General features: G+C 45.2%; 2 non-coding genes across 2 annotated transcripts; both read left to right on the top strand.

Moving 5' to 3' along the window:
* Positions 1–9,204: 9,204 nt before the first annotated feature.
* On the top strand, positions 9,205–9,277 carry Trnaa-agc (transfer RNA alanine (anticodon AGC)). Its single transcript has one exon. It is a non-coding gene; the product is annotated as a tRNA-Ala (tRNA).
* A 3,054-nt stretch (positions 9,278–12,331) lies between these two features.
* Positions 12,332–12,404, top strand: Trnaa-agc (transfer RNA alanine (anticodon AGC)). The gene has a single exon. It is a non-coding gene; the product is annotated as a tRNA-Ala (tRNA).
* Positions 12,405–16,849: the final 4,445 nt, after the last annotated feature.

Raw genomic sequence — 16,849 nt, 5'->3', positions numbered from 1 at the left:
TGCTGTGGGGGAGTCATTAACCAGCAAGGGGTCAGGAGAATCAGGGAAGCTGTCAGTCACCTGAAGAGACCATCTCCTCCTTCTCCAGTGGTATTGAGTTTCCTGACACGGTCATTAAGAGTAAGTTTTGTCTACCAGGGCCACAGGGGGTGTGAGAGCTTTGGTTAGACTAATGGAGCCTGGGGCAGAGTCAGAGTGATAGGGAGCACTCAGCCAGCATGACCACTGCTCTGGTGTCCTTCTCCCTGGGAAAGCTGGCTTCTCATCTGAGCTTGTATCCTAGGTCACTTTTATTTAGGGGAAGAAAATCTGTAGACTGAGCTTAGAATCCAGAATTCTCTTCCTGGAAGGAACAGCCTTCCTCTGAAGTTTTATATTGTCTCTGGGTGAGTTAAGAGCCCTCAGTTGGCTAGAGTGCTTTTTGGGAAAACCAGGGACCCCCAACAAAGAATGTCATCATCTCTGTGTGCCAGGGCCTCAGGCCAGGGAAGAGTGCCCAGAAAGTCAGGATGGAAAGCAGAGACTCTGTGGTCTACACTGGAGAGGAACACACTGTACCTGTGTTGTTTTCACATCCACCATCCCAATGCACCAGAGCACTTCCATATCAACCTTAGGAAAGAAGAAAGAAAATATGTCCCCGTCAGGATGGCGACAGCCTTTCCCATTATTTTAGAACCAATTCACACAAGTAAGAGTGCTTCTACTCAAAATTTTATTGAAGGTTCTATCCAGGACAACTGGGTGATAAGCTGACATTAAAAACATTCAAGTTGGAATACAAGAAGCAGTATATCTCTTTTGCTGATGATATGACTGTGTATATAGAAAATACTTAGGAATCTACTTTAAAAGATTTGATGTAACAAAGGAGTCCATCAAGATTACAAGATACAAAGGACTGAGAATATAGCTCAGTTGGTAGAGTGTTTGCCTTACATGCACGAGATTCTGGGTTCAATCCCCAGAAACACACACAAAAAGATGATGAGATACAAAATCAATATAAAATATCAATTGTATTACTATACACTAGCAATGAGCCATGCAGAAGTAAAGTTAAAACAGTTTTTTTTAATTCTTTATTCAAGAGAATGCCATACTTTGGAAACATTAAGGAAAAAAATCACATAGAAGTTTTGTTCTTACAACTACTTATAATCATTAAAAGAAATTGAACAAGACCTAAAAATTTGAAAAGATATGCCCAAGTTCAGTATTCTCCAAATTTATCTATTCATTAATGCAAGTCATATCAAAACCTCAGATGGCTTTCTTTTTTAAAGAAATTGCCAAGCTGATCTCAGCATTTATGAATAACTGCAAGAACTCAGAGTAGCCAAAACCATCCTCAAGAGGCAAAACACAATTGGTGAACTAATATTTCCAGACTTAACACTTATAGTAAAGCAACAGTCATCAAGAATGTATAGTACTAGCATCAGAATAGATAATATTGAGAATCCAGAAATAATCCTGAGACTTACAGCCAAGTGATTTGAAATGAGTGCCAAGGCAATTCAATTAGGAAATAGTGGTGTTTTCAACAAATGGCACAGAGGTGATTAGAAATCCACACACAAAAGAATGAAGCTGATCCCCCTCCTCATACTATATTCAAAAATTAATTCAAAGTTGACCAAATGCCCAAGGGTAAGAGCTAGAACTATAAAACTTTAAGAAAACAGGACCAAGTCTACTGGGAAGTCAAATTTTGGTCATGTTTGCTGTTGTTTTTCTTTTTTAACTTTGTGCTAGTCAGCTTATTCACTGCTGTGACCAAAAGAACCTGACAAGAACAATTAGAGAAGAAAAAGTTTACTTTGAGGCCCACAGTTTCAGAGTTCTCATTCCACAGAGGGCTGACTCCATTCCTCAGGAGCCTGAGATGGGGCAGAGCATCACTGTAGAAGAGAGTGGTGGAACACAGTAACTCAGGACATCACAGGAGGAAGCAGAGAGAGACACTAAGCTCAGCTCACAAAATAGATACAAAGGCACACCCCCAATAACCCACCTCCATTAATTATACTCCAGCTGCCTACAGTCACCACTCAGTTAACCCCTATCAGGGGATCAATGCACTGATTGCGTTACAGCCCCCATAACCCAATCATTACACCTCTAAACCTTGCATTGTCACAGATGAGCTTTTATGTTATTGTTATCTAACATGGTTTGTTTGTTATCTAAACCACAACAACATAACCTCAGAGTCAGAAATAAACCTAGTCATCCTAATTTACTTGCCAAAGGTTAATTTAGGCATGGGCACACAAATGTGACCAACCAGAGGACAGGGCAAATCTCAGAAAATTCAAGGAAGATTTTCTTCAATTACATTAAGCCACACAAAGGGAAACAGAGATATTTCTATGGACTTTGCCTTGAGATTGTGAGACTGTAGAGAAAGCAGCTGGAGTTTGAAGGCTGTATGTTGAGGATAGAATCAGTGAATTCATCAGTCCTATAGCTTTCCTTCCCTGGGTAATATTTGTTGAGTGCAACTATGAATCTCACTTATTGTTAAAAGGCCGGTAACTGTCTATATTCTGTATGTGTCTGCAAAAACCAAACAATTTAATAAATAGTAATTTTGTAAATATTAATTCCAAGTCTTTCTCATAATTTGAATTTAGAAAGATTTCAAAACCAGTCATTTTGATGCTGTAGAAATTATGGATTTTAGATGCACCATTCTACTATAGACCATCGAGGCAGAAATTCCCATCACTTAAGAGAGCTCTCTTCCATATCAGTCTCAGTGAAGTTCAACCTTTGTAAAAAAATCAAAAGGTGACAGAAGCAAGGTGCAGAGGCAGAATGTGCCCTTGCCCAACCTGCCAGTTTTATATCAATAGGTTACATTAGGTCACTGGAATTATTGGTACATTATTGTTTATTGTATCACTACGGTTGTTTATTCTGCAGTTACAGTCTACAGTATAATATGTAATGTTAGGTGCTTTGTGTAGCTCTCAAGATTAAATCCATTGTTTGAAGTTACTGTTAGGTGGGCAGGTCCAGGAGCAAGCAAGTTCCTTTAGTCCCAGGAGCTGTGCACCTGAGATCAAGGTCCAGCTAACAAGATTCCAGCACAGAGCCTCCTTGTGGAGAGCGTTGCTACAGCAGCTAGGCATCCTGTATCTGCACAGAAACTTTCCTAGCAGCTAGGCATCCTGTACTTTTGTACAGACACTTTCCCAGCCACAAGCATGCCACAGCCATGAAGTCATCAGAGACCCCAATCCCAAACACAGAACACTTACAAACCTTCCCCTGACTTTTAATGAATGGGGCATGCACACAGAGCCACTCTAAGTCTCAGGATTGCATTCAGAGATCACCATACATTGTAGTCTACTGCCCATCTGACCTAAATATGCCATGTGGATGCAGGCAGCATGGATCTCACAGCCCTGAGAAGTCCACTTGGAGCATGAAACGCTCTCTTTCCTTTATGCCTGCATACAATGTATTTCTCAGCCTTCATCCACTTGTGCAGACTTTTAAACATATATAGCACTAAGCAATAAGCACCCTGTCCCCAAAGAGCTTATTGAGGAAGACTGCCAAGAAATGGGAATTCCCTGTAAAGGACACAAAGCAGAGGTGTGCCTGGATGTCTGGGAGTGCTGGGAGGGAAACAAGTCAGAAACCAGGGAGGCTGGGAGAGGGATGCTGTCTCCCAGAAGGTGGCTTTGGATCCATCAAAGCAACTGGACAAGCAAGCAATAGGTGTGGGGACCAGTGTTCTGCATGGGTGATCCCCGAAGACCTGCATGTCTAGAGTCAAGTATGGAAAGTGAAAAGAGGACAAAGAAATGCAGAATGGGCCAGAGGCAGGCCTGGGTTGCTCTGAGAGGCAGTAGGTAGCCTGCCCATCGAAGGACAGCTCTGAAGAAACAAGCTGATACACAGTTTAGGAAGCCCCCTCAAGAGCTAGTGTGGCTGGGTAAGAGTTAGACACCTCACAAAATGCGGAAGGATGAAAAGCCCAGGTTTTACTCCTGTGTGTTTATCCCTGTGGCTCATGGGATTTCCTTCCGGACTCTCAGCTCCTTCAGCATAGACTCCACCCAGGACACCAAACCACACAGTGTATGCTGACACGGGGGCAGCATGAGCTTGCTCCTCCTTTCTGTTGTTTGCACTGTTATCTCAGCACTTGTTGCTCTTAAAGGAATATAAAATCTCAGGTGGGGCTGGGGATGTGGCTTAAGCGGTAGCGCGCTCGCCTTGCATGCGTGTGGCCCGGGTTCGATCCTCAGCACCACATACCAACAAAGATGTTGTGTCCGCCGAGAACTAAAAAATAAATATTAAAAATTCTCTCTCTCTCTCTCTCTCTCTCTCTCTCTCTCTCTCTCTCTCTCTCTCTCTCTCTCTCTCTCCTCCTCTCTCACTCTCTCTTTAAAAAAATAAAAAAAATAAAATAAAATCTCAGGTGGCCTGTTCTGATGGAAGCCTGGCCGTCACTCGCACCCGGCTCTAAGCAAATGAGCTAAAGAGGTCTCTCCTTAGGTATTTAAAGGTCAGTATCTCAACAACCCACGGAAGTCTTCTCAAATTCGTGTTGGAAAAAGTCATGATCCCTGGATTCATCCTAAGGCGGGAGTTCAAGTCCATCATCTGCTTCAGTGGTTCCTGAGGAAGGGTTTCCATGAACACCTCAGAGAAACTGATGCAAAACAAAATCACCTCCCCTTCCTCTCCACCTGCTCTCAAGGTAGACAGAAGTCGCGCTCCGGGGCCTCTCTGTGGTGGCTTCTAGCGCAGGTCCCTCTGCGTCTTCGACACCTTTGCCCCATAGCAAGAATCTTATTCCCCCCAAACGCACTCCGTTCTTTCACCAAAACAGAGAAACCACTCTCATTTTCTAACTGAAAAGGACTAGAGAAGAACGCTCAATCACAATCCTCGGGCTTACTTTTCATTTCTTCAGAAATGAGCTGAGTCTGTTGACACCACACACACACACACACACACACACACACACACACACACACAAACACTCAACTTTAAAGTCCTTGCTCATGGTCTTGGGTTGCGAGAGGGTTCCCGGGCGCTCCTCCTACTGCTCCTACCCGGGTTGACACATTCTGATCCACAGAAAAAAGTCTCTTCACCACGTGCGGAGCTTACTCCAGGCTGATGGCCCGTGGTGCAGAGAGACGGCGGTTCCTCGGGATTCCCTTACCAATTGCGTTGGCCGGGAGTAACCCGCCCCGCAGCCCGCGACGCCGCAGTCCCAGGGGCTCGGTAGTAAGACCGAGATTCCTTTGCGATCGTCGCCCAGTCCAGCCCACTGCCGCGCTCACCCCCGACGGCCAGGCCCTCCGCCGGCCGCTTCGCCGACACGCTGCGGTTCCCCGGGCTGTGGGCACCACTCGCCCCTCGCCAGCGCCTCTCCCACCGGCTGGCCTTCCCGCCCCACGTCTGAAGTTTCCCCCTCTCTCTCCTTCCCTCACGGGGCTCCCGCGGCTCCGCTCGGACGCCGGCGGGAAGTGCCCTTCGGACGGGAAGCTGGAGGCCTCGGAGTTGAACTGTGGACAAAGCCCTGGGCAGCGACGGAAAGCGACAGCGACATGATGGCGGAGCCAACTTCCCCAGGCCGTCCGTGTGGTTTTAAAACCCGCACCCGAAAGGGGGGCGGCGACAGGAAAGAAAACCCCGGGAAATCTTGAGCTGGTTGCCCTCACAAAGCGCCGAAAGACCCTACTCTCGTGGCCCTGGACAAGCTCGCTGCTGCCGACCTGTGAGCCACTCCTCAGTGACAGCCACGCGACCTGGAACTCCGCGCCAGCTCAGCGCCGGAGCCGGACTTGCCTGGGACCAGGCGGGCGCCTCGCTGTTTCGGAAGCTCCGCGGAACCTGCACTTTGCTCCGCTCCTTCTCGGCCTCTCGGTCTCCGGGTGACGCCTTCCGCGGGAGAACGCCGTCAGAGGGATCCTTCCCAGCCAGCCCCCGATGCCGACGTGGGTGACTCACTCCAGCGATCATCCCTCTCCACGAGGTGAGCCCCCTAGAAGGCGAGAATGTGAGAATTTTGAAGTAGTTTTAAGTCCAGAAAAGAAGAACCTCCAGCCCTAACGCAAAGACCCTGCGGCTGCTGCAAGGCCCGGTCCCCGCACCCGCCACCGCGGGTTTGGGTGCGGCCAGACCTGGCATTGTCAGCGACCCGAAAGAACCCTGACTTCGGCCTCCGGGAGAAGGACGGGGGCGCTGGCGACGTTTAAGGTCGGCGGAGAGGCCAGAGCCCTGTTCTCGACGCAACCCGGCGCCCGCCGAGGTGCTGGGCGGGGAGGGGCGGTGAAGGAGCTCTCTCCGAGTCCCTCGCTTTTCCCCTCTGCGTAACTAACAATCGCCCTGAGATCTTCTTATTCTGCTATTCGGGGCAAAGAAGTGGGTACGACCCCAGGATTGTGCAAGTGCCCAAGATCAAGAAGCGAACCTCAAACTTAACGCAATGAACACGAGTCAGCCGAGCCCTGCGCGCTTCCCAGCACCACGGTAGAAAGGGGGCGTCCCTGCTGGTTCTAGGACTGACCGAGCAAGCGCAGGACGTGCGATCCACCTCTTTAGTTTATCCTTTTGCTCTTTAACATTCGTATTTGTAAAACTAGACTGTTGTTCCCGATTCGCTAATGGACCTCTCAGAGCTGAAGTTCCCTAGCCAAACGTAGCTTGATCCCGTTGGGAAGAAAGAGGACAAATTGAGGGGTGAATTTGCAAAAGCCCTAGGACTCGACACAGAGAGCGCACCAACCGTGCGTTACAACGACATAAATTCAAACTGTTTTAACACCAGCCTGGTCAAACCCAAATCCGATCTTACATCTCTGAACAGATGTACCCATTCGATGACTTACTGTCCAGGTACTGAGCCAGGAATTCACCCCCGCGGGTAATCTCACCAGGTCCTGCTGAGAAGGGTCTTTACAAACTCCAACCTAAAACTATTCCATGAATAACTCCACCCCCAAAACTTTTAGAGCCTGTCCCTTTTTTAGGAGGACTACAGAGATCGTAGAGGTGGGCTTTTTTTTTTTTTACTCAAGTTTAATGAACTCAACTTAGTAGGATCAATTTGTTTCTCTGGTCTTTTCTTTTGCAGGTGGGAAGGTCCTACAAAATGTTGATTCTGATCCATGCCTATGGGCATTTACAGACATTTCCACTCCATGGTCATGTGATTAATTATCACAGAATGAGTTTCTCAGTCTGATTATGTCTAAATAGTATTAAATTCAGCAACCTGATTTCCTCTGAAATAACTGCTAAATTCAACTATCTGAAACTGATCTATTAGTTCCATGCCTTGGAATTAAGGGAGGTAATAGGTTATAAGAGGTCTCAGTCCCTAATAAAGAAATCACCACAAAGACACCATGCGGAAGACGGGGAATCCAACAGCACCTATGAAGGATTGATACACTGTGGATAGAGGAGGTTGTCCTAACTATGAAAGATTAGTTCAGTATCAGAAAATCAATCATTCCTAATGCATCACAGTATCAGGCCACCATTCATTCATTTTGGGGGATCTAGTATGCTCTTTAAGATTGTGGGAGGAAGAAAACATGCTTTTTTCTCACTACTTCTATACTGGAGTGGAGAGGAATAAATGAATAAATGAATACATGACATATACATTTGAGATGCACACAAAATAAGATGTGTGGCCAGTAAGCACATTAGATATTCAATAACATGAATCAGTAGGGAAATGCAAATTAAATTCAAACACAAACAATACTGCATGTGAACTAGAATGGTTACAGTTAAAATGACTGATAACATCAAGAGCTCAAAGCATGGGAAGAGATTGGACCTGTCACACTTTGATGGTGGTAATGTAAATTGAATCAACCAGTTTGGGGAAAATACCCAAGAGTTTATTATCAAGTTTAGAATATCCTTTTATTCCATCCAACAATGACCTTTTCACTCAATTGAAACAAAAGCATTTGCCCACAAAAGCCCTCTACATGGATTTTCATGGCAGCTTTTTTCCGAGGTAACTAAGTGTCTATCAGCAGGTAGAGGAACACTGATTTTCTGTCAAACTCTACAGGGAAAGGTAAGCAGTTTTAAGAAGAACATACACTGGTATATGCAACAATATGAATAAATGTGTCACACACTGAGTGACAAAAACAGACGCAAAATAGTGCAAACTGCATGAAATTCAAGAACAGACCAAACTCAGTGACATTGACAGACATTCTACAGGCAGGTAGGTGTGTGGCAAAGGTGGGTGGGGAGTTGAACAGCAAGAGCCCAGAGGAAACACTCTGAGATGATGACTTTGGGGGTTGAACTGTGTCCTTCCAAAGGACATGTTTAACTCCCAACCCAGCACCTCAGAAATAGCATCATCATAAAGACTTAATATGAAGCCCCTCTTAGAGTGGGCTCAAAGTAATATGGCTGGTGTCCTCATAAAAAAAAGGGGGAAACTCTGATACAGAGACAAATAAAGCAAAGAGGAAGGGGATGTGAGGACCCAGGGAGGAGACAGAGTGGCAGGGGTGACATACCTAAGCAATGGAACCCAAGACCCTTGGAAAACACCAGGAACCAGAAAACCTGAGGCGGGATTCTCCCTTAGAGCTGCCAGAAAGAGCCCAGCCCTGCAGAAACCTTGGTCTGCGACTCCCAACCTCCAGAACCAGGACCGTAAGTGTCTTTTTAGCCCTTGGGCTTGGGATCTTTACTATGCCAGCCCTGGGAAACCGACAGAATGGAAATACCTCTGAATTCAAGGATCTGATGTTCAATGGACAAGCACCACATTCCAGATTCAAGGAGGAGGTGGGTAAGAGATGATATCGGTTCCCCTAGAGGGAGAAAAAATATAATAGATACAAAAGACATTTGACCTTATTTCCATATATGGGGTATGGCTTGGGGAAAAGTGCTCTTGGTGCCATCAAGAGAGCATTTGGAGTCACTGAGCTAACTAGGGGCCCCATTCGCCTTCATCTCAGCGGGAGAGAGAAACCGCGTGAGAACTAAGCTCCCGACGTCTGTCCTGGGTCTCCCTTTGCCGCTTTCAGTCATTACCTCCCAGCTCTGCTGCTGTCTGAGGGGCCGCGTCCGCGCTCGCCTGCTGGGAAAGCTTTCGGACGGTCTCAGCAGCCGGGAAGGAGAGGGGCAGGGAAGGAGATTGTGTCCTGGCTGTAGGAACAGCCGGCGCGAGGGGGATTAGCTCAGGCGGTAGAGCGCTCGCTTAGCATGCGAGAGGCAGCGGGATCGACGCCCGCATCCTCCAGCTTTTGTCCCCTCACTCCACACTCCCTCTGTCCTTGGTGCCCGGTAAACACCTTCACCAGATTTGCTTCTGGCTCGGTGCCGCCCTGAACCGTACTCTTTTTGCGAAATTAGAGAAGAAAATCATATGTTACATACAAAAACAAAATAGGGAAGGATTAGTACATGCCTTACACTCACAGGTTTGTCATGTTTGAAAGCATCAGCTACAAGTTGAAAACAGTTTTTTTTTGTGAGAAAACCAAATGTTAAGCCTTTGGGTACAAAGTGTGAGGAAACAGCCTGGGAGTTGTGTGAGGGGGCACACGGGTCTGGATGATTTTGATTTTATTCACTTTGACAAACCGTGTTCAGCTCAGAATGCTCAAGAGGGCGGTTGATCTTTGCAGACTGGCTGCAGGGGCTTTGCCCTCCTTGACCCTACTGTCAAGACTGCCTTTCTTCCATTCTTTTCTCCTTTTCATCACTTCTATTCTTTTGATTCCTTTTAGCTCTGCCTATGTTGACTGCAATAGAGAAATAGTTTTATCAATTACATGTGCCCCATTTCCCATTCTTAGGATATGCATGCCTCATAAGCTGGGACCATGAAGGAAGGCCCTCCTGATGGTCCCCAAACCATCTGCAGTTTCACGAAGGCCAGTGGCTAATATCTGCACCCATAAACCACTCTGAAAGTAAGAATGGGGCTGGACCACAGTAGTCGTTCTCCCTACAGTTCATGGGCCTCATCCATGCCTGCTGCTGAGAAATGCTTCAGGAACAAATCTACAGACTGAGATTAAAATTCTCAAGTGTTCTCTTCCTAGACTCCTCCAAGTTTCTCCATCATTCCCAGAGTCCTAGAGCAGGAAAGTGAGTTTAGCCTCAAGAATGTGTGCTCTAGAAAATGTAGGAGTTCTCCACCACCGACAGCCACCCAGAGGCTTGGATCAACAAAGAGATAGGGGCAAGGAGTTCAACGTGTTTAAATGAGATACTTGGGTCAGAGCTAAAGGCTGTGATAGACACGACTCTTTGGTCAAATGGGTTGATTCCATGTCCACAATTAGAGAGAAATATGGAAGGGTTTTTGCCTATTGAGCTTGGGCAGGGGGAGAGAGGGTAACCTTTCTTTCAGGTAAAGGAAACTGCTATTTCAGACTCAATGTCCCCACACCTACCCAGAGCTAGGATGAGACTGACAGCAGTGTTCTCATTCTCTAACTTTCCTTACAGTCATTCTTTAGTCCAACTGAGGCAAGGCCTGCACTCTCACTTAGACCCAATAACTTTTAAATTTCTCCCAGCCACAAACTAGTTATCTCTCTGTAGAAGAAAAACTGGATCCTTATCTTTCATGCTGCACAAAAATCAACTCAAAATAGACCACAGACCTGGGAATTAGATCAGAAACTATGCAAGTCCTAAAAGAAAATGTGGGGTCAACATTCCAGAACAAGCACAGCACAGAAACAAGCAACCCCTTTCTCAACAGGACCCCTGAAACTCAGGAAATAATGTCAAGAGTTCGTTAAGGGGATGAGTAAAATAAAAAAGTTTCTGCACAGCAAAGGAAACAATTAGGAATGTGAAGTGAGAATCTATAGAAGGGGAAGTATCTCTTCTAGCTACTCTTCTGACAGAGGATTCATGTGTAGAATATACTAAGAACTGTTTTTTAACTTCAAACCAAAAATCAATTATGCAATTACTAAATGGGCAAATGAATTAAATAGATACTTCTCAAAAGAAGAAATACCAATGGCCAACAAATACATGGAAAAATGTTCAACATGTTAGCAATCGGGAATGCAAATCAAAACTACACTGAGATTTCACCTCAATCAGTCAGAATGGCAGTCATCAAGAATACAAATAATAATAAATGCTGGAGAGGATGTGGAAAAAAGGAACACTTTGACACTGTTGGTAGGATCATAAGTTAGTACAACCACTATGGAAATCAGAATGGAGGTTCCTCAAAAGACTAAGCATGATCAGCTATACCACTCCTCAGTATTTTTCCTGGAGAATCAAAGTCATCTCACTATAGTGATACATGCATACCCCTGTTTATAGCAGCAAAATTCACAATACCAAACTTTGGAAACAGCCTAGGTGTCCATCACATATGACTGGATAAAGAAAATGTGGTATATATTGTGTAATGGAGTTTTATCCAGCCATAAAGAAAAAATTATGTCAGAAAAAAATGAAAAGAACTTGTGTATATGATGTTAAGCAAAATAAGGCAAACTCAGAAGGTCAAGAATAGTATGTTCTACTGTCATATATAACGAATTAGAACAAATTTATAATTAAAATTTTTAAAAAGAGTCTTTTTTTTTCATATGCAGAAGCTGGAAAGGAAAAAAGGAAAAGGTGAGTGTGGATCTCATGAAAAATGAAGGGAGATCAGTAGAGGGACGGGACCAAGGGTGGGAGGGAACGAGGGAGTGGGGAAGTGCGGATCCCATCGTTACATTGAGCGCCTGTACGAATATGTGACATCAAACTCCATAATTATGTCCAACTATAATGTAATGTACCAGGAAAAGAAAGGCGGGGTTCAAAAACAAACAACAACAACAAACCCTCTCCAGCCGCCGGTCTTCCGCGCTCCGGTGCGGGTCTGTGAAACTCAGGCTTCAGTAGAAGGCAGAGAGGGATCTGCGTCCCGCCCGCGAGGTGGCGCGGGTGGCTGAGGCGGGTCTGAGGAAAGCGGCCGCTGCACCCCTGCCCACGACCGCCGGTGAGGGAACTGGCATGCACTACTTCTCCGAATGACACCGAACTTTAACATTTGTCAAAACCCACAGAAACTCCAAGTGACAGCCTCACCCCGGAGCAGCCCCAGGCAGCGCCTGCACCCTTGGAACGGAGGTCAGGAAGGTGCACTGTATCCCCGATCTGCCTTGGGGATCCCTCTTACTTTACCTCGGGGCTAGCGGGGCTTCGCCCCAGGCAGTGACTCTGTGCGCAGTCTCACCCTGTTTGGGGACCCACACGAATCCCCGCACCGGGAACTGGGAAGGTGGCCCGCTTGTGCCGCGCGCTCCGGCCGCGCGGCAGCGGGGGATTAGCTCAAGCGGTAGAGCGCTCGCTTAGCATGCGAGAGGTGGCAGGATCGACGCCTGCATCCTCCAGGCCTTTTCCTCCGCACGCCTTTACCTCCCGGGGTAGCAGGGAACGCGCTCGAGGTAGAGCGTCCAGCATTCTTCAGCCTCTAGGTTTGACCCCCAGTACTGAGCGCCTGCGCACGCACGCATATATCCAATAGATGATGGAGTTTCCATAGGATGAAAGAATTGGCATGAATTACTACTCTGTATGATACCTAACATTTGTCAAAACCCATAGAGTGTACAGCACAGAGAGAACCTTAATGTTATTTAATACATTAACATGAGTCCACTTATTATTTAAAATGTAACAAATATTGCACTGGGAAACAGTAAGGGTGATGTGGCTTGTGGGAACTCTATACTTTCTGCTTAATTTTTCTTTAAACATAAAACTGCTTTAAAAATAAAATCTATTAAAGTAATAATGTTGCATTCTTTTTCTCTTACTACTTTCAAAATACAATGTGTATTTTACACTTAGGGCTCACTTCATTTCATCTGAGCTGCATTCCAAGCACTTTATAGCCACATGCTACCAGGTCGAGTAGAACCACCTTGTGTAGTTCTTTTCTCCTGGTTTTGACTACAGCTACTATCTGAATTCTAGAGGACCTCCTCTCCTGAGTTCCAACCTTCATCCCTAAATCCCTCACTGATAATGTTTACTTGCACACTGCATGAGTATTTCAGGACTAACAGAACATGATAATAACCTAATAATTTATCTTCTCAAACCTCTGTAGTTGAAGAATATCCACTTGGGAGAAAGGCACCAAACAGTATCCATGAAATTTTCCAACTCAGAAAACATCTGTAGTTTTTTTCCACAACAAAGCCTAATGTTTCTACTCATATCTAAATTAGGAACATTAGCTTCTTTATATTTCCCCCCTTCAATAACCCAAGATAATTTTGTTCCAGGGCCTTTGCATAACTATTGCCTCTTCTTAGAAGGCTCAGGAGTCTTCAACGTACCTGACTTTTCACATTTTTTAGATTTCTCTCAAGATGATTTCTTTAAATCATATCAAATGTTTCACTTCCATTACATCTGGAATTATTAGCTGTTTTATTTTTAGTGTTGTCTCCTTACACAGAAATGTGAGGCTACTGTCTATCTTGACCATGGCTGAATTATCCAGCATGGCAGGTGATACAGCTAAAGCCAGCCTGTATTAAATGTGTTGCAAGAATGAGTGAGTTTACTTTGCTCTGTAAATTTGTTCAGCATCTTTGCCAGGCTTGCGATAATGCTCTAACTCTTCCCTTGACTCTTAAACTTGACTCATCTCTAACCATCTCTTGTACAGGCACCACTGTTGTCTTCCCCTCGCCCCTTAATTGTAGATGGACACAATACCTTTATTTTATTTATTTTTATATGGTGCTGAGGATCAAACTCAGTGCCTCACATATGCTAGGCAAGCGCTCTACCACTGAGCCACAACTCCAACCTCACCACTATTGTCTCTTAAAATGCAAATTTGGTCATGTTACAAATCCAGTATAACATCATTCAGTGGCAACATTGTGCTTACAAGAGAATGCTCAGAGTCCCTCAGCTTCCAAAATGTGATTCACCAGCTGTTCACTCTCTATGGATTCATTTCTCTGGGACCTTGAACTTGCCTAAATCCTCTTTTCTAAGTTAGCAGTTTAGCTCCTCATCCCATAAAATGAAATTGCAATAGTTGCCTTGAAAATGATCAAAAGGAATGGGGTGAAGAGATACAAACACCGTTTTATATTTGCTGATTATAACAAGGTGCAACCTCAAGTAATTACTGCCAAAGATTTGGCTTCTGGGAGAAAAATATGAAAAAGCCAGGTGTCCAGCCGCCTGACTCAGACTCAGTCAACATTTGCTAAAGCCACAAGTGTGCTCACACATGCCACTAAGAACACAAAGGACAGTGCTGCTTATTCCTTGGTTGCATTATTTAATTTTACCTTTATTTTTCATTTTGAGGCTTAAGGGCTTAGGAACATTTCCTTCCATCATTATTCTGGGTTCCTTTCCTTACACACAGTGTACCCCTGATCCCTACTCCCTGACCACACAGCTCTGGGATCTCCCAGGCAGGAGTTGCTATGTGCCCAGCTCTGGGCCTCTCTCCTGGAAGGACCTGACTGTTGGGTCTGCCCCAGTTGAGCTGCCCTAGCCAGGGTGTAAAGAATCATTCCAAGTTCCTGCCTGTAGCAGACTTCGGCAGACACCTGATAAGGCCAGATAAGGCTACCAAAGGAAAAAGTGGTCTAAGTCCTGGGAGGAAGAAAGAAAGGCACTCGCCTCCTCCAGGCCCCAGTGGAAGTAGGTGTTGGGAAGACCCATGGGTACAGGCTGCCCATTTCTGTCCTTCTTGGTGTCTGTAACCCCAAAGAACCGCATGTTTCTGGGACTCGGCTTTCTTCCAGCCATTTTCAAAGAGCTGTCATTCCTGTCCCAAAATGTGAGCATAAAAACATTGGGTCATTTGAACAACTGACACTTCCTCTGAGAATTGTCTTTACTATAGGCAAAAAGCCACTCTAGCATATGTGGTATATTTTCTTCATGACCACAGAGAACCAGTTTATTTCACTGTCAGTGCATTCCAAACTTTGTACCACACCTACAGAGAGCAGTTTGGCAAATCTATTGAAGTTACACATATCCTTTGACCCAGCCACTCCACTTCTAGGATTTCATCTTATAGAAACCCTTAAACATGTGCCAGGAAATGTACATATGAAATTACTAATTGCAGCACTCCTTACATCAAGAGACTGGAAACCCATAAATGATGTGAAGTATGGTGAAACATAAATTCAAAACCCATTGATAAAAACAAGTATTTACACTGTATAAAAAGCTGTCAATTGCAAAAATTACATTTAGGTACTTAAGATAATTCCTTGTACATACTTTAAGTAGCTTTAGAAACACACACAAGCATTTCAGAACACTGCTCGCATTTTGGTTTGGGTATCAACTGCCTGGGAACACTTGGGTCACCTTTTGAAAAAACTTGGAAATATCAAACTGTGAATTTGTTATCTATCCAAAAATACACTAAAATTTTAAATAAAGTAATTATCCTACACAGTATGCTATTTTTTTTTTCAAAAGAAAACCAAAAAGAAAAAGTGAATTCATTGTATTCTTTATTCCCAACCTCAACCAAAGTCTCTGGACTCCCCACAGCAGTCTTCATCTATAAGGACAATTTGTATGTCCAATCCAGGAACTGAGTATGTTACAGTCCTAAAACCTTGATAAAAGAGATTTTCAAATTATTTTCCAATCCTGGTGGCACTTTTCACTTTTATCCACCAGATGCTGAGAGCAGGGATAAGAGTTGGCTCAAAGCGAATGATTAATTTTTTTAGTCAATTTATTAATTTATATGACTAAAGACCAGGATCAATATTTAAAAACGGGACATTCCAGACAGACATCATGCACCATTTCTCAGTAGGTGCCCCAAGCCTTCCATAACCATGAGGCTCTTTTGAGTACAGGATTAAAAATGAATCCATGCAACTTGTTTGGGAATATTTTGGAGAACTAGTAACCCTACATTAAAAAAAAGCTGGAAATCCAGAAAACAGTCCATTCTTGGAACGAAAATAAATGATTCCTAGAATCTGACCAGGAGACAGCAGTCATTGCTGTCTTATTGCAGTGGGTGGCGCTTCAGTTTCCAAATCTAAAGGTTCTGAATTTGAATCTCAAAGTCAGCTTTTCACGTGCAGATAGTTATCCTTGAAAACGTTACACCAGCCGCCTTCTCCACCTACAACTGATATTGGTCGCGCCTGCGCCTGCTGGGGTGCAGCCCCAAGTGCAGCCAAGCACGAAATGTCCAGGCCCCAAACGTATAGGTGCCAGCACCTCTTCCCTTTCACGGGCGAACCGCTGGAACCTGGGTGGCCACCTCGGAGTCATACACCGGGATGCAGATGCAGAAATCACAGACTTTTTGTTGTTCATCTTCCAGTTTTTTATTTTATCACACACAGAAGAGGGAACATCTGTGTAAATCCGTTCTTTCTGCTTTCCCCCAGTTTCCACGCTGACACTGACATGGCTGGCCCCTTCTGGAGGAGTCCCACAGACTACACGAGCTACGCAGGAGGCCCGGGGAGGGAGCAGGAGATGCAGGTCTGTGCCGGGCTGAGGGTCTGGGTCTCAGGGATGCGCTGGCTTCGAGCTACCAGAGAGCTCTCATGACAAGATCTCTGCTCCTTGAGTCTCTATGAGGATTGACCTGACAAACAAGGGCGGCCAGTTGCGTTCTGTAGAAGCCAGAGCGTGGACTTCGGAGTTGGGGAAGATCCGAGGTGCAGAGTGGCTTCACCGCAAAGCACCAGTTAGCCAAAGGAGGGTCTGACCCCATGGACCCTGTAGAAAACAAGTCTACGCAGCAGAGGGACAGTGCAGCGCTGGAATGTCTGCCCTTATCTCAACTGCAAAGCCAGGCCTG

Source organism: Ictidomys tridecemlineatus, chromosome 8 (assembly GCF_052094955.1).
Source record: "Ictidomys tridecemlineatus isolate mIctTri1 chromosome 8, mIctTri1.hap1, whole genome shotgun sequence".
Lineage (NCBI taxonomy): Eukaryota > Metazoa > Chordata > Mammalia > Rodentia > Sciuridae > Ictidomys > Ictidomys tridecemlineatus.
Note: the sequence above shows the minus strand (reverse complement) of the source record. Positions and strands in the feature narration are given on the sequence as shown.